At 33.2% G+C, this 19230-nt stretch overlaps 1 long non-coding RNA gene across 1 annotated transcript in view; it reads left to right on the top strand.

Annotated features, from left to right (window-relative positions):
• The window catches only part of LOC114202726 (uncharacterized), a 75121-nt gene extending 68175 nt beyond the window's left edge, over window positions 1-6946 (top strand). Inside the window, exon 4 of the long non-coding RNA XR_003607848.2 lies at window positions 6892-6946. This is a non-coding gene — a long non-coding RNA (uncharacterized LOC114202726). The remainder of the gene's footprint in view (window positions 1-6891) is intronic.
• The last annotated feature ends 12284 nt before the right edge of the window (window positions 6947-19230 follow it).

A 19230-nucleotide genomic window follows, 5' to 3' on the forward strand; every position in this document is an offset into this window, starting at 1 on the left:
TTCTCTAGGATTTTGATGGATTCCTGGCTCACATTGAGGTCTTTCATCCATTTTGAGTTTATCTTTGTGTTAATCATACATATATTAATGTTACTTTTACTATTGAAACCAGGAATTCTTTCCAAATTGCAGTCTCAGAAAAATAATTTTCATGAGATATGAACATAATTCTTTCTTATAGTTCCCTTTTTTTTTGGTCCTCCTCCCATGTAATAGAACATAGAATCAGTGATAAGAATATTAACAGAATCATAATTAGGCTTGGCTAAACCACATGAAGCACAGGTTGAACATTAATCAGTAGAAGAGATCACTTTTTGAAAAAAACTATTACTTTGCAATAGGCTATATAAATTTGTTAAATGTCAAAATCACTGTAATGGCTTTGGAATATACAGCCTAAGATGAACTACATTTCCCAGTCTATTTCTTGTATGTTGCACACAGAGACATCTTGGCTAGATTTGGAGGACAGAGGGAACAGTAGCTATTTCATTTTATTTTATTTTATAGAGTGCCCATCCATCTGCTCACACCTGTGTGCACACATCTTGTGTATTTGCTAATTCACTTTGTTGACAGGAAGTGGCAGCGGGCCTGCAATTACTCTACCTTACCTAGATCCTCTTTCAGTTTCTCTAACTACTGGGCCCGGTATGTGTTTAGTTTTATGGTAAAGGACCCTGGACAGTGATTTCTTCAGAAGAGCCTTGTCACTATGGTTAAAGGCAAAGTAAGGGGCACAGATCTTAGTCCATCCTTACGGAGTGCCAGCTACCGCCTGTGGCTTCCAGCCTACTCAGTAATCTTTCTTTCCTTATTGCCTCTCCTGTGTATTTCAAACTTCCTTATCTGATGCTGAGACAACAGCTTAACAAAGACTTCTTAACCAACCTCCACAACTATATAAACTATTTCTCTATAACAAATGCCTATATCTCTTGCTGGTCTCTAGGTGAACTCTGACATGATAAAGCAATTTTAAATAATCATTTCCTTTCTATAAATTTTCTTTAGAGAGATACAAGTATATGTTTGATATGTCATCTTTTATTGAGACATATGGCATATGAATAATGCCTTATCCCAAGATAATTTAAATATATTAAGAGGCTACAAAATAAGCCCTTAAGGAGTTGTATATATCTGTAGTACAAATGTTATTTGGAAATCATTCTGTAATTTCATTATTCATATATGTAATGACTTTGTTTTAACATATAAGCTAAACTTAATGAAAAGAATAATTTAGTTCTATAATAAGATGTTGATTGTGGTTTAAATATACAAGCCATTCCATAAAAATATACCAATTCTGTATTTATGAAATACATTGAGAGTTAAACTCAAAAATATTAATTTTGGAAAGCTTACAGGCAGGACTTCAAAGGAAGACTTAGCTGCTTTGTAGGAATTTTGAAATTCCAAAATAGACATTGACTATCCCTAACTTCCTTTTACCCTGCTCTGAGCCACCATCTAAAATTTTGGATTGTAGGTTATCTGAGCATCACAACAATGCATAGTTTGAATATGGAAAAAATTAAAGTGGAATATTGCTAGAGTTGCTTATTTGGTGTATCAGTAAATCTTCTCTCTAAAATCAAAATTGTAACCCTGTCACCTTCAAACAATGTGGAAGGCTGTGATTTTTTTGTATCCTCACATGAAGTTTGGACTGAATTTCAAATGATCAATAACACATCATAGATAGTCAAATATTAACTTTACTTGAAGTTGCATAGCTGTGAGCAAATGAACTTGTACTATAGACTCTGCTTCATTCTGTGATGAGAAGAAGGTTCACATTTTGATTATAATTTACCAGTAATATTTGATTGAACAAAGGAACAGCCAGTGTTTTATTTTAAGCTTCCTGGAAGGATAGACCCATGACTTATCCATATCTGACCAAACTATTCAGAACTTGGGCCACAATACATGCGACCATCTAAAGTGCATTTTTTCTTTTCTTCTTATATAATACATTTTTTCTTTTCTTCTAAAATGTCATAACTTCCTGTCTCTCCACTCTCAAAACATCCATTTTTAAATTTTTAAATCAAATTTATCTTAAGAAGATGTATCCTCTTTTAAGACAATAACACCTTTGGTAGCAGGGCTGTACATCTGTCATCTTAGAATCTTTAGTAACTATAGATTTAAAAGTAGTTGTGCAATGATAGAATATGAATGAACAAATAAATGAGATTCATCACTTCTCTTATTTGCTAGAAATTACCTTCTCCTCTGAAATCTCTGTTAACTCCTTTGTGTTATATATTTTTTGTGAACCACCTTAACTCTTTTAGGAGCTCTCATTCACCTACTGATGAGGTTGTAGGCATCAAATAAAATGGATGTGCATTTACATTTATCAGTTCAAGGACTCTCTCCAAGATCAACATCCTAAATCCTTTCGTGAATCTCTTTTTTTCTGATTGTTTATTATTATGTTCTCTTATCCTCAGGTCTGCCTCTCTCCCAGCCTAGATTCCTAGTTGTTCCTGGTTACTGCACTGGGAATACTCAATAAGCAAGACTGACTAAGTTTATTATCAGTGAACTGTATTCTGGAAGAATATACTAGAAAAATGTGGCCTAATTACACACAGCTAGTAGTAAATTGGACTGTATCAATACAAAAGAACTAGAAATAATGTAAGTAGTGCAGTAGCACAAGTAATTTTTAGACAGACAAGCAATTATTACATTGATCAAAAAGGCACAAACTTATATAAAAAAGAACTGAGAGATTGGACTTTGGTAAATTTTATTGCTGGTAACGCTTTAAAAAAGCTGAGAAAATGTTTAATTTGCATGTTACTTGGGGATTGTTCAGTTGCAGATACTGATTCAGTAGGTCTGAGGTGGGCAGTCTGCATTTCTCCAAGTCTTCTAGGTGATGCTGATGCTAATCTTCTGACTACACTTATAGTATCAAGATCCTAATACACTGATTTTCTTTTAATAATAGTCAAATAACAGCATGAAAACCTTTTATTTTAATCTATCCTTAATTTACTTTTAAACTTATATATGTAGAATATATATCCATGTATGCCTATCTAATACATATATTAGCTATATCTAACATAATAAAACTATATATTTAATATGAAATTATAGATATATTATATTATATATTATTCTAATATATTATATTTTTATTTATATTATTTATGTATTTATTTTATTAATAGTATTTATCTATTAAATATTATTTAATTATATATTATTATATATTATATTATTCTAGTACCATTTCTAGAAAATAATTACAGATAATTTTTTTAAAGATTCATTTATTTATTTGAGGGGGGAGGGGCAGAGGGATAGAGAAATTCTCCAGCAGACTCGCCACTCTCCACAGAGCCCATCGTGGGGCTTGATCTCATGACCCTAAGATCATGGCCTGAGCCAAAATCAAAAGTTGGATACTTAGACTGAGCTGAGCCACCCAGGTGCCCCTATAGATCATTTTAATATTAATAGAAATCATACAAACAACCCTATATTCAATATTAGATTCAATTTTAGATTTATGTTTGTTTATTCAGTCTTTATTTATATCATATTTAGTTTTTTTAGAATGCTGTTTTCATGTTTTTAGGATATATTTTCAAATAGAGTATGCTGGAGTATAAAATTACAGATAAGATATTCTTCCATCAGTTTCCCTGTAAAATGTCTTATATAAAACCACAAGAGAAATGTATTAGAAATGTATTTATAATAATCAGCTGAGTATAACAGTGATGTAACCATATGAAAATGCTAATAGCTAGAGTTCCTTAGACTATCTTCTCCTCAGTTATTCATTCATTCTGGTGATTTTTCTTTCTATTGTGGTGTCCCCAGAAAATCATAAGTGCTAAGTAATTCCTGGCTCAGCAAGAAACCAGAGCTCCACCTAGGGGTAGAGTCCCAGGCTGAGATCTAGAAAGGGAGCGTTGCAGCCTGTAACAACTTTATGCAATTGACAGATAGAAATTGGTCAGGGAATGTAAACTTACATATGAAAAATCATGTTTTGCCATTTTACTTTCTATTCCTCTACTTTGAAAACAAAATAGATGATCACTACTGCAATACATAATTTAAAACAGCTACTCTGTGGTTCCCTTGTGATGAGTACCAGGTGTTGTATATAAGTGTTGAATCATTAAATTGTACACCTAAAACTAATAATACACTGTGTTGACTTACTAGAATTTAAATAAAAACTTCAAAAAAATTCTCTGTGTAAACTTTTCACGAAGTAAACTGTTTTTTAAAATAAATAATACACCAGATGTGGATAGTTAGGTTGCAATTTCACATTATTAACAATGATAAATTTATAAAATTCTAGGGTCATCCAGTTTACTAACCTCTTAAAAATCTTACTGAAGATTATGTATCATGAAATTTAAATTTTGGATCCAGGAGCTATTTGCTTAACCTACAGTGAGACTACTTACAATTCCTATCTTCACTAGATTGTCTTGAGGAAACAAGTCTTGTAAACTTTCTTTGTATTTGTAGAATTGATATAGAATGCTATATATTTCTCAGTAGAATTAAATAATCTTAATCTCATGTTCAATTAATAACTTAAGGTTTTTTAAATAATAGTACCTACTTTGTTTACACATACAGTTTATCTGCAAAGCATAATCAGAACCACATTTTCTCCAAATCATGAAAATTTTCGAAGGCGCTTGGCAACACTCAGCACCCTGTGGAGTACTCACTACTTTTTGTTTGATGTTGCAGATGAGACCTAAAAAATAATCCCTTAAAATACCTACTATTGAAATGTAGCAAAACTGAAAAAAAATCAGAGTAAAGTGTATTTGATTCTGTTAGTTGTAAGGAGTAACAACAACAAAATAGCTGGCCTACAAATCCCAAGAGTAGGCTTCTTATTTCTGCTTTTAACTACAAAGAAAATTTCAATGAATGATTCACATACTGACGTGTTGTATCTTTCTCTTGGAAGTCCTATTCCTCATTAGTATATTATATAACTCTGAAGTATCTGGAGTCAGAAAACCTGTTCAATCTTTCTTACTTCATATTTTACAAACTCATTTCACAAAGGAATCTACAATTTGTTGCACCTATTAATGTTCTTAAAAAAGAGTATATTTTGTGAACAATTTTTAAACGCTGCAGTAAAACAGAAGCACATGAGAGCCATTACATAATGAAGAAAAGAATCATTGCAAAGGAATAGGAAATAAAGTAGACTCAGGAGAGCTGCTTTAAACAATGTCACATAGCTCTAGATCCCCAGGAAATAAGAGCAAGTACAGACAGATTATAAAAAAGTTATTAAAAATAGAGGGAGAAGAGGTTTATCTTTCAATGCTTTTATTTCACCACTAATCCTCATGGTAGAAATACAAGCATTTCTAGATTCTACCATAAAGGGCTGAAATGACACAACTAATTATAAGCTATTGTGTCTTTGACACAGAAAAGAAAATCTGAGAAAAAATGCAAAAACCCTTTAACTTCTTTAGACAGATCCAGAATTAGCTAATTTAATATTGCTTAAAATTTTTAACTTTAGGTATGAGGCATGAATGATAATACAGTTCAAATGTCTATTTGTAATGCTCTAGTTATATGACTGTAAATGTAGTTTTTGATACTTTTCAAAAATAAAAATATTTGGCCATATGTTACCACTGAGAAATAACACATTTTAGCCATTTTTCATTGTGAATATCTTGTGCTATATTTCCAAAAAATGTAGAAATTTAGAATGGTACAATATCACTGAAGTTCTAAATCTTTACAGGTGCAATTTTCAGTACATAACAGCACATTTTCCTAATGTACAACTGTATGTATTTTTGAAAATATGGACTCATATTTGACTTAGCTCAAATAGAATCATTTCTTTTTATAGTTTTTATAAAAATATTTTATAGCATAGAGTTCTTTTCAAGTAAATGATATCTATCATCTTATGCTAGTCAAGCATATTCTTTTAAGAGACTATGGAACAGCTGGAAAATTTTGTGAAAAATCAAACCATTTGAAAATATCTTAATGAGAATGATTATTTGTGTGGTCTTCTGAAGAATGTTAAAGAACATTTCTCCTTTCATCCTCCTGAAACTTTGTCATGTAACTTACCAGACCTCCCTTGCTCACTCTACCCTCTTCCCATGCTTGACCTGGTTTTATTTTTTTTCTTTTTCAAGTTTTTATTTAAATTCCAGTTAGTTAACATACAGTGTAATATTAGTTTCAGGTGTAGAATTTAAGGATTCATCACTTACATACAACACCTAGTGCTTATAACAAGTGCCCTCCTTAATACCCATCACCCATTTAACCTTGTTTTAGACTTTGATCTGATAAAGGAGTTGCCAAGAGGAAAACCACCTTCATCCACGGTCATATTGGTCAGAAGTCTTAGTAGAGTTGTCCAACATATGTCCAAAAATATATTAAAAACCCTAGGAGACTCAAGGGGCTCTCAAAACTTTACCACCTTTCCACTCTTGCCACAAACACAAATATTTATGTACAATGTGTGTGTACAAGTTTCTTTGTTTAACTTAATTACCATTTCCGTTCAGATTATTGTGGGCTCTGAGGAAGGGATGATTAGGGGAAGGGGAGGGAAATGGGAGTGTCTCACATTAGTGACCTTAAAATGGTTAAGCTTCAATTCTTGCTTCTCTCAGTACTTTGTTTATATCCTGAACAGTCAACTGACTACCTGAAATAGCTGTTTTCCTGAGACAAAGATCAGGGGAGCTCTGTGAATCACAATAGTTGATGACAAAACAGCACACCATTCTACCTGCTAATTTGTCCTTTTTTTAAATTTATTTTTTTGTTTCAGCTTCAACTGCCGGTTTCATTTTCAATTATTTTGTCTTTCAGGTCCTTGTTTTCTCTTTCTCAAGTATACCCCAAATCTGAAGACTTCAATGGTGTTTCTTTTCTCTTCAGTTATATTTTTCTTCCCATATATATATTTTCTTACTTGGGTAAAATGATAAAGGGATAATATGATTTAAGTGCATTAATAAAATGAATGTTTTGAATAGACCATAATGTGAAAAGCATCCTAGGGTTCAGTGCTAAGCTATGCTTTACATGAGCAATTAAAGATATCTGTGTTAATAGTACAAATTATATTAAATATATAAGCTTTCTGTCCCTACATTTACTGAAAATTAATGTTAAATCCTAGAAAGGAAAAGATTTTCTTATTAATTGAAATATCCTTATTTTAGAATCTGATTAAATAGAATTCTTTATATATGGTCAAGTATAAGAGAGTCACCCCTTTTTACTAGGAAACTTAATAGAACAATGAAAAGAAAAAGGGAACTGGACCTGGAAACCATTGATTTGAGTTTTAGTTCTACCACTTACCAGCTATGTGATTTCACTGAAGAGATCTACTCTCCACGAGCATGGATTTTGTTCAAGTGTAAAAAGGAATAATATGCCAATAATGTTTTCCCTACCTACATTCATAAAGTGCATTTAATAAATGTATATGTACTAGGTAAACTTTGAAATGGCATGCCATTGTTCTTTATCAGAATTATAAAACTTATGGGAATGTAGTTAGGATTGAAATAGAAGTTGTTAGAAGGAGATAATTTTGAAATATCAGAGCAGAAAAAGAATGGAGTAGAATTGAAACTGATCTCTCATATGGGAAAGTTTAGTTTGGCACTGGTTAAGGAATTTATTATTTTTTTATTTTTTTTTTTAAAGATTTTATTTATTTATTTGAGAGAGAGAATGAGAGATAGAGAGCACGAGAGGGAAGAGGGTCAGAGGGAGAAGCAGACTCCCCGCCAAGCAGGGAGCCCGATGTGGGACTCCAGGATCATGACCTGAGCTGAAGGCAGTCGCTTAACCAACTGAGCCACCCAGGCGCCCCTGGTTAAGGAATTTAGAACTAGGTCTTCAATCATGGCCAAGTTGTTTGTCAGACTTAGCACTAGGTCTTCAATCACGGCCAAACTTTTAATCACACCTAGATAACAATGTCCTGTGTGGTAGAATAATAAGGGGTTTATGTATCTGTCTTTCTGATGGTCTGGTTTTTTACGGGCCATTATTTATTTTACAATGTTTTCAGCCTTGTAAAACTTGCTTCAATAAATTTCCAGGTTTGTTTCATAAATTTATCTGAAGACAGTAACAGTGCTGACCAATTAGTCAAATATGATAGAATATGAACATAGTATTAATTGTCACCACATCCAATCTTTTCTTAAATGTTTGCATGTTTGCTTTGCCAAAGGGCAAGCTAGAGGAAGCTTGCTTTGATCTCAGGATTACTATCTTAAGCCTTAGAAAAACACTAAAACATCATCAGTATATTTGTTCAGAAAAGGTAAATCATAAATCAATGTCCTGGTGCACTTTTTTGTTTGCCTCAGATTTTTCAAGGTCTCTTTGACCTAGAAGCAGAATATGTCTGAAGTTTCCATCCTACTCACCAATCCTGGTCAGTTAGCACACAATACTGATAATCAAGAACTAGAACATTGCTGACCAAATTAGTAGACATGGCCACCTCATTTTTCAAATTGCTGATTGGTTATGACAACCACTTTTTAAACCTTCTATATTATGTACGTCATTTCTTCAAAATGTGTGATCTCTTTGGCATATATTTATTAAACAGGCAGATTTAAATTTAGGCTTATAGGCCTACACAGTGGTCTTTTTGTTAGGAAAATCTGCAGAGAAAATTATATATATGGTCATAACTATGACCTGTTTATGGCCTGAGAATGAAATTACATCTGTGTAATTTTTCATTAAAATAAAAATGCCAAATTATTGCAAAATCAATTCTCCTCAGATTTTAAAAATTTAATGTAGATATTTTTTAAGCATCATCAAACTGTAATTGTGGTGCTAAAATGTATTTTTGTATAGAGCTGGAACTGTATAAAAGGCATTGGAACTTGCTTTTTTGGTAATGATTTAAATTTCATTGGCCATCTGTGGAATGGAACAAAATTCTTTAGTTTGAAAGAGTTTGATTTATGCCATTCAATTCACAATAGCTCTATGCTTTATATCAATTTTGCCATCTGTGTTTTCTGTTTATAATCAATCAAAAACTCATTGGTTTGGTCATCTACTCCTGTTCATATAAATAAAACTAAAGGAGGGAAAATATAGTAATTAAAAAATTACAAAAAGAAACACCATGAAATCTATAAACCCATGCACAAGCAATAATATTGCCTGACGTATTGACAGATTTGGAGATGTCATCAAAATGTATTACTTATTACTGATCTGAGAATGACTGAGTCTAAAACCCAGGCAAATTCAATTTTATTTATATTACCCAATGGAATTCCAACAAAATTACCTTTCTCTCAAATGTACAAAAGAGAAGAATTCCATGTTGCCAAATATTCTATAATTCTAAACTTTTACAAATGTAGTAAGTTCCTATGTCATAACAGTTGGACAATACTTAACATAGCCTAAGCTCTAAAATCTGAGTACAGCAGAGAAGCCATGCTCTTGATTCCAGTGTAGTGTGCTGGAGAAAGAATCTTAAACAGGCTCCATGCTCAGCACAGAGCCCATCTTGGAGCCAGACACAGGGCTCCACGTAGGGCTCGATCTTAGCACCCTGAGATCATGACTTGAGCCAAAAACAAGAATCCAATGTTTAACCACTGAGCCATGCAGGAGCTGCTGCATATTACGTATTTTTATAAAAGCTGTCAGGTGCGGTTGGAAGGAAAGCACACTGGAAGCAGAGTAATAATATCTCACGTGTAGTATCTGAGGCCGTGCAACCATCACCTAATCTTGCTGAGTTTTACTTACCACATTGGTAAAACAATAAGAGAAAGGTATAAATACATGTAGTTACCCAGACTGTTTTGAAGGAGCCAGTGAAAATATTTTGAAATCCCAAAGGGCTATCCAAATATGAAATGCAGTGATTATTTTCCTTCACCTGTAGCAGAACTAAGAATTAAAACATCAGGATGCCAACTATAAATTTAGTTATCTAAAGCAAGAAGCTTTATTGCTTTTTTTAGCTTCAGAAGAGACCTAGAGAAAGAAAGGACACTATCAAAAGGAAATGATGAAAGTAATAAACATTGCTTAAGTAGACATTCACAAAGAGAAAACAGGTTAAGTAATAATAAGATATTCCACCCAATTACTGCAACTATGTGGGGGCTGGGGAATAGCTCATTCAGGATGAAAGAAAGATAAAACTATATTATGAAAAACATTGAACTTGGAGGTTGAAGTTACAAAATGTTCTAACTGCTGGAAATAAAGAACCAATACCGTGCCTAACATTGAACATTAAAATGAAAACAGAAGTTTTCAGAAATATAAATAATGTCCTTGGAAAAAATAATATCATGATGTATCAGTACACATTTATACAGTAATGTTCTCTTTCTTTGTGGAAAATAAGCCCCCAAACTGGATGTTCTTAGAGTGACAAAGAGTTTTGCTGCAGACCTGAACAGACATTTTGAGACTGGAGCAGACTAGAGAGAACGCAGCCTTGGCATGGTTAAGCATGGCTGTGTGAAGGCTGTTGATGAAAAGAATAGGTAAAATTAAGCATAATATTTATTCAAATCAAATATTATATTACTAAAGTACGGACAGTAAAAGCACAAGTTGGGATTTATACAAAGCAATATTTAGAGGGCAACTAAGATTAGCAATAAGCTATGCCAAACACTGGAATTTACACAATTTTTTTCTTTTTCTTAATCAAGATATCATTGATATATAACATTGTGTACATTTAAGGTGTAAAATGTGTTGATTTATAGGGCGCCTGGGTGGCTCAGTCGGTTAAGCGGCTGCCTTCGGCTCAGGTCATGATCCCAGGGTCCTGTGATCAAGCCCCACATTGGGCTCCCTGCTTGGCGGGAAGCCTGCTTCTCCCTCTCCCTCTGCCTGCCTGCCGCTCCACCTGCTTATGCTCTCTCTCTCACTATCTCTGTCTCTGTGTCAAATAAAAATAAATAAAATCTTTAAAAAAATAAAATAAAATGTGTTGATTTATATATTCCAATATGATGATTATCACTAAACATTCACCAACACCTCTGTCATGTCACATAATTATCATTTCTTTTTTGTGGTGAAAACGTATTTTTCTGCTGCACCTATACTCTTAAATTTCCATAACTACATTGTTTTTTTCAAGTTTTTATCATTATTTCAAGAATTTCTGTTTTACAGGTTTATTTTCTGATTATTAATCCTGACTGGCAAATGGGTACCTCTGAAAATTATTTTTGCTGGTGTCACTTACTATGACTCAGTTCAGGTGATCAGACTGTTCTTAAAGATTTTTATCTTGGTTCAATGTTGCCTTCAACTTCTTACTAACTCAGTAAACTTGGTTATATAATTGACTCTCTTTTTATGTCATTCTCCTTTTCTGTATAATAGGAGAAATGGTCATATATACTATAAATTTGTTATAATAATTATATATATGTTATACAACATATGGCACCTACACATCATTTTATTTTTATTAAAATTAGAGATTAATAAAAATACTAATAAAATGGAATAAAAAGGTATTAAAAGTAGGTTATGCTCTGGCAAGATACCAATTAATTGTTGTTATTTTTTTTTTTTTTTTTTTAAGATTTTATTTATTTGACAGAGAGAGACACAGTGAGAGAGAGAACACAAGCAGGGGGAGAGGGAGAAGGAGGCTTCCCGCGGAGCAGGGAGCCCGATGCGGGGCTCGATCCCAGGACCCTGGGATCATGACCTGAGCCGAAGGCAGACACGTAACGACTGAGCCACCCAGGCGCCCCTAATTGTTGTTATTTTTTAATGATGGTAATTTTTCACATTTCCTTTTTTTTTTAAGATTTTATGTATTTACTTGAGAGAGTGAGTGAGAGAGAGTACAAGCTGGGGGAATGGCAAAGGCAAAGAGAGGAGCAGACTCCCCCTTGAGCAAGGAACTGGACATGGGACTTGATCCCAGGACCCCAGGATCATGACCTGACCGAAGGCAGAAGCTTAACCGACTGAGCCACCCAAGCGCCCTTTCAAATTTCCTATATAGACATTTTACTTTTGCAATCACATAAAAAATTAAAAGTATATTTGTTATTAAAATTCAAATTCACAACTGTTTTTGTAAATAGCCCTTTTTCGCAAATATTTCGATGTAATGATATGAGGATCATTTCTTGTAAACATAAATCTATGTTGTTTATGTTTTTTTGCAATCTTTCAGACATTTTTAGGCATTAATAATCATCTTATTTTTGTATGTTTGGATTTTTCTTGGATATCTTTTTGGGTAAGGGAGATGTATAGTTTCTGGGAGGTGATAGCTCCTTTATCAATTTTGTTAACTTTTCAGTATCAAAACAAATTTATGTAATAAATTCAGTTTAAATTGCAGCTTTAGGTAATGTTTGAAATTGTTTTGAACAGTGGTGGTAAGGAGGAAAATTATGATTGAATATTGGTAAAGAGGTTGAACAAAATTAGAGAATAAATAAATCATATTTAGAGCCAAATATCAGGCTACATTTTCTCTTAAGACTTGAAAGTGCTCATCACTCAGATATTTAGAACTCTATCTTATAAGAAACAGAAGTGGTTTTTATTTTTAGTTTGAAATGTAATGCCATTAAAGAAATGATCAGTAATTTATAGGACGGATGGCTATTTGGGGTAGTGAATATGGAAATATTTTGTTTTTAAGCAAACATCAAGGGAAAGTGAGCTGCCTATCTTTCAAAGCAGTGGTGAATTATCTGCTTATTTAAAACTACATTGTAATTGTTTACCTTTTTCTTCTTTATTTTTTTTCTTTTGGAATACATAGAAAGACTATTCTGTGTCTTTACTTTAGCTATAATATTTAATAACCCATCTAGAGGACTTAGTTCCAAATAGCCTTCACTAAAACCATTCCAGACTGCATATTTAGCTGTTGTAAAACTAGGAAACATTCTTTGATTATACTAAAATTTAAGACAAGTTCCAGTGGCATGAGGAATTTTTTTATGGTAAGCCTATTTTATACCTGTTATATTAGAAGGAATCCAACATCTTGCTACCCAAAATAAATAGTCATTAAATAAAAGAGCATTATTTTGTCAAAGTTTATAAAATGAATATTAGGAAGTTTTTAAGGGAAAAATGTTCAGATGGCATGTCATTCTAACAAATCTGAAGCCATCCCTGCCAAATATTTTCAATACTTAAAGTAAGATTTTCTTGGTTTCTAATATCTTAAAACTTGGAAAATATATGTCTTAGAATTGCAAAACAAGTTATGGTTACACTGACATGATTACTCTAGTGATATTAAAGTGTCACTTCAACATCTTATAGCATGAAAATCTGAACCTTGTTGCATATATTATGTAGAAAAGAATCTAAGTTCAATACAAGCATTTGTTAGCAGGAAACGTTGCAAAGACAGCCCTGCCACCTTCTGTTCTTAATGTTTCCTATCCGGTTTCAAAGTCAAATCAGTAGATTTAAATCACTAATTTAAATATATCATAGTATTAATCCCTTAACTAAACACCAATAGCTTTATTTCTAGAATACTATTAACCTTAACTTCCCTATGTTCATTAATTCAGATGTGCAGAATAATTCATTTCATTGGCCCATTTTTATTTTTTCAAGAAGTTCATATAGAGACTATATAGGATACTTTTTAGAGTTTGCATGTGTGTATTTATTATGTTATTGAGTCCTAAATAACCTACAAAATTAAAAAGCTTTGCTTTTATAGTATATGCAAGCTATGCTGGGAAATGGAATTCTTGCCATATAAAATGAAATTTCAGGAAGTTTTATTAGCAGAGAGTATTATGTATGACATAAGGAGAATGAAAGATGAAAATTTTAGACCCTAAATATACCAAAGAAAAATTTGATGATGCAGAGGGAACACTTCTTAAAGTGACATAAGACCTATTTTTAATTTACTAAATTAAATGTTTTATGTCTAAAGACAACATTTCAGATCAATTTTCACAGGTACTTTATTGAGGAAAAAATACAACAACCTGAGGATGTACCAGATTGCTCCCACAAAGTAAAACAAGATCAAAACCCACTCCTGCAAGGACATTCATATTCTTATAAATTTTTGATGCTGTGAAAAATATTTTAAAAAATCATTAAAATTGATGTTGACAGATGTATTATTAACTCTGGTACCATTCTTATATTATTGCCAATACCATGCAACAGAAATTTAGATGCAGGACAGAAATTAGCTTGAAATTTCATGACAATTTATTTTAGGACAAAAGCATTGGTAAAGTCCTTTAACCATTGGTGAGCCCTGTCAGATGTAATATCTACATTTTTCTTACAGGAACTTTTCCATTTTGCATTATTTTTTTCTTATTTAATGTTGGAAATGACACCACTTGAAGTATTGCTTTGTCATAGAGGCCAAATATTGCATCTATGACTATCTGGCAAACCCCTCTTCTAAATATGTAATAAACATGGGCATATACTGACATTATTTGGGTTTTTCATAATGTCCACACCATAATTATAACGACTCCTACTCTTTCTCACTCTAGATGCATCAGCCTCTTATCTCTTCCTCGATTACTACAGTTAACTCCTACCTAAGGGATTTTTCTTTAATTCTTTCCTATGCCTTTCTGTCTCTTTATGTTTAAAACACACATAGTTTAATTTGTCCCTTTAAACCTTCAAATGGATAAAGGAGATAGTATGCCATCAGGGATGTAATTCCAAATTGAAAAGGGAGAAAGATAGTTGTTTTAGATGCATTCTTGTTTTGGAGTATAAAGGCAGTATTACAAGATTGGCCTCCCCATAATATTCTCAAAGTGTAAAAATTGAAATGTTGACTAGAGAGGGTTGTTGTCATGATGTTGATACTATGATTTTTCCGAATGGGTCAGCTTTCTCTATTTCTTGCTGTATCAAACTTCTTTCACTAATCTGGTCAGATGCTCCTAGAGTCCACAAAATCTCCACCATTACTCATGCTCTGCTGCAATTTTCTGACTGGCTGAAGTTGAACATTTTTAAGGATTTGTTCAGTTATTTAAAAAAAATCTATGATTAAAATGTTAAAATACTTTGATAGATTGCCTGAGTTAGATAAGGACAAAAAATGAGTTCTCAGGGAAGTGCCCATGTCTGTGTAATGGACTGATCATCAGTGTATTTCTTCTACTTGTGCCTGGACATTTGAGCCAGTATTTTGTGCCCTCCAAAGGGACTGATTTCTTTACAAAAGATACATTTAAATCTTATGAAAGTCTTCAAAGAAGATCTGGCATTTCTTTTTTTTTAAGATTTTATTGATTTATTTGACAGAGAGACAGCGAGAAGGGGAACACAAGCAGGGGGAGTAGGAGAGGGAGAAGCAGGCTTCCTGCAGAGCGGGGAGCCCGATGCGGGGCTTGATGCCCAGGCCTTGGGATCATGACCTGAGCTGAAGGCAGACACTTAATGGCTGAGCCACCCAGGCATCCCAGATCTGGCATTTCTCAACTAAATATTTGAGATCGGTTCGCTGGTAACTTGATAGTTGATGACAATGCCACGTAGGTTTTGACATCTGGAGTAATATATTCCTTCTCTGATAGGAATACGATGTTTCTCACCCTGGCACTGTCATTTCCCCTGAAATATCTCAGTGTTGTGCTGCTTTGATATATAAATATCAGCACTATGTATTGGATGCTGAATATTTTAAAATCAGATTTCTATAGTCTTTTTCTGTGTTCTACGCTACATAATGGGATGTTTTTATTTTTGGTCAATTTATATGTGTCTAAAGTCTGACACTTGAAATATTCAAAGCAGCCACATTAATGGAGATTTTTTGTACAAACACAAACACATTAATACAGCAGGAAAGCAGGGTTTAAGTCGGTTTATTGCATGGAAGACATCATTTTCCTGAAAACAAATGGTGTGTTTAGCTGCCATCATAGTGACAGTACAAACAGCTAAAAGACAGAATTATTGCTAAGATTTCCACTTTACTTATTAATGATTGAAAGGAAATTCACTGTGATACCATCAAGAAATGGAGGGTATTGAATTTTTATCTTCCTAAAAGAAACAGTTACAAAAAAAGCAGAAATGAGCATTCATGTTATCAGTTGTATTTATTTTAATAAGTAGAAAGATAAATTGTGACAATTTAAAAGTAATTTGTCTTTCATTTTATTCATAAGCTTTTTAGCTTAGGAAAAAGTCCCTTTCTGGGGATACAAAGTCAAATATTTGCACTTTTTATTTCTCAGCTACACACGGAAGAAAGGCTAAAAAATCATTTTCCTGTTCATATCCTATTTTTTTCTCTATCCAACTGGAAGTGAAATGTCTTGGCAGGAGGTAAGATGACAAAAAATGTGCTAGATTTAAAGAAAATGCATAGGATAGTTTTCTCTGGCTTCTGTGAATACAGTGTTCAAAGTATAGAAGTTAACATGTTTATTTATTAACCTTACTTATTTTTAGCCCATAGGGCTTGAAACAAAATTATTCCCAAGTTTGTTTCTTGCTATTTCTATTTTAAAATGGAATATTTCCAAATTTCTTCAGGGTATTTTGTCTCAGTTTTTCATTCTATTCAACCACAATCCTTGAAGCTGGAGTATTTAGAAAAATGTTTGTACATGCTCATAATAACATGCATGCATGTAGGCACACTGAATAAGCTGAGTGAAGGAAGAGTTGTTCAACCAACTTTTTGGGCCATAGTTTGGAGGTTATTATACCAGAGCCTTGCAGAGGTTAAGCTACACTTCAGGTAATACAGAGTAACTTTATGTTTATTTGAAATCCAGGAGACGAACCTGGAACAAATCAAATTTTGCCTGCCTCCAAAATATAATAACAACAAATGTATGATTTGTGTTTTATGTGTGTGTGTGTGTGTGTGTGTGTGTGTGTGCATCGTTACATATATTGTTATATGCATGTAGTTATGGATAGCATTTTTCCACATATCACTCTGCTGAGTATAAATTTGCTTTCTTATAATTAACGACACCAGGCTTTTTGAGAGGCATCCTAAGGTGTAATGTTTGTTAATCAGTTCCTTTCTAAGGGAGTTATAGATTAATTGGACCTAGATTTCTAGGTAAAAGAAAGAAATCTCGAGTTTTAAACAGCAATGACAGATGCATGAAATAATCTATTTTGACATATAGTTCTCCTGAGAATCTTTCAATTTCAAAGTCCTTTGTATAGAGGGTAGTTAACTTACTTGTGTACAGTGTCATCCCAGAAGACATTATCCAATTTGTTTTTCTTCCATAGTTTTCCTTCCTCCAGTTTCATCATCTGTGTGGAAACTTTTCAAATTTGACAGCAAAGCAGACTTATTTCCAATTTAGATGGTGCAACACAGATGCATTGAGATCAACACCTCAGGAATCAGTAGCTTAGGACAGCTGTCCAGGAAACTAGGGGAGAAAATGAATTCTGTGATCAAGCATGTATGAGAAAATTGGGAGGTGATGGTTAAATAGTTATTTTTATTTCCTATAGAAATATTCATTGTAATTTCCATGATAAATAATTTTTGAATTTTTAATGTGTCTCATACAGCATCTTCTCCCCCACCCCAGAATACCTATAGACATACTGAAAATATTTATCAGGATTCTCATAGTTCTATGGCTATTAGTAATACAGAGTCTTCCCCATTGTTCTCTGTTGAGGAAACATTTACATAATCACAGAATTCAGTTATTTTCACCAGTCACAACCTTTTAAGTGCTTAGATAAACTTCTATTTCCTCTATTACCTACCAAGGCATTAAGTTCAATGATGAAATGCATTTAATCCATCCATGACTCAAGAACATTTCTAGTCTTTTTTTTGTTGTTAGCTGCAGTGCTGTTAGTGGGCTAAGTACATGTATTAAGGCAATTTCAGTAAATATAAATTTTCAACATATATAGCATCTGGTATTTAGACATAAACAGATGGCTCAAGTACAGATGTTTTCAGATATTGGCTACTATTCCATTGTAGATCATAAATCATGGTTACACTAAAGGCTGTTAAGCTAAAGAAGATGGATGTAATGTTTTCTTACCAATCAGGAAGGGCTTTAATGGCAGGAAAAAAAAACAAACAACAACTAAATCTCCATTTAATTAACTAGCTATTTTTCCCATACCATTTTGATTACAATCAAAAGGTATATAAAAGACAAATAAGCAAATCAAATATATCCCTATATAAGATGTACACGTAAAAGATGTTGTGAATACCCATAATAAACATAACTAATACTTATTCTAACCTTTCTATGTGCCAGTCACTTTTCTAAGTTACAGATTCAGATATATAAGATCCATATTCCAGACCTCACTGTGCTATGAAGAGACAGACTATGTAATGTGACTTCCAAAAAAAAAAAAGCTTATATTTCATAGTTTGCATGTTTAATTACATGACTGTCTGACTGCCCTTGTAGAGACCAGACCAAAGGATGGATGGATGGATGGATGGCAGAGATGTTCTGATGGTAGAAAAACATTTGGCATAGGCATGTTTTAAAGTTCTTTTAAGACCTTCAGTTTTACAAGGGAATCACACACATGATTTATATGTGACCTTAGTTTTCAATTTTTGGAGTATCCTTATGATTTTTTTTAAAGATTTTATTTATTTATTTGAGAGAGAGAATGAGAGAGAGAGAGCATGAGAAGGGGGAGGGTCAGAGGGAGAAGCAGACTCTCTGCTGAGCAGGGAGCCCGATGCAGGACTCGATCCCAGGACTCCAGGACCATGACCTGAGCCGAAGGCAGTCGCTTAACCAACTGAACCACCCAGCTGCCCCTGGAGTATCCTTATGATCTTAATGTTGTTCCCTATCTCACATTTCTAACCATTATAACCTCAAATATCTTAATGACAGTTTAAGGATCTGGTAACACCAGATCTTTCAAAAGTTTTATGAATCCGAAGTAAAGAGAGCACTCTAGGACTTTTCAGCAATCATGGCTGTAAGCTAAGTGCTAGCACCTTCTTAGCTATTCCCTTACTTTCATATGAGCATTAGCACTTCTGTGAACTTATTATACCCACCACACTAGAAAAGTTTTTGTTGCAATGCATATTCTGGGTAGTAGGTTTGATTTAAAGACCAGCTGCCTAAACTCTCAGTAAGTTTATGCCTGTGTTAATAATTTCACAAATTTTGGAAGTACATCATGGTG

The sequence above is a fragment of the Eumetopias jubatus genome, unplaced genomic scaffold, assembly GCF_037043125.1.
Source record: "Eumetopias jubatus isolate StellerSeaLion01/CBP00866 unplaced genomic scaffold, mEumJub1_p1.0 scaffold_5, whole genome shotgun sequence".
Taxonomy (NCBI): Eukaryota; Metazoa; Chordata; class Mammalia; order Carnivora; family Otariidae; genus Eumetopias; species Eumetopias jubatus.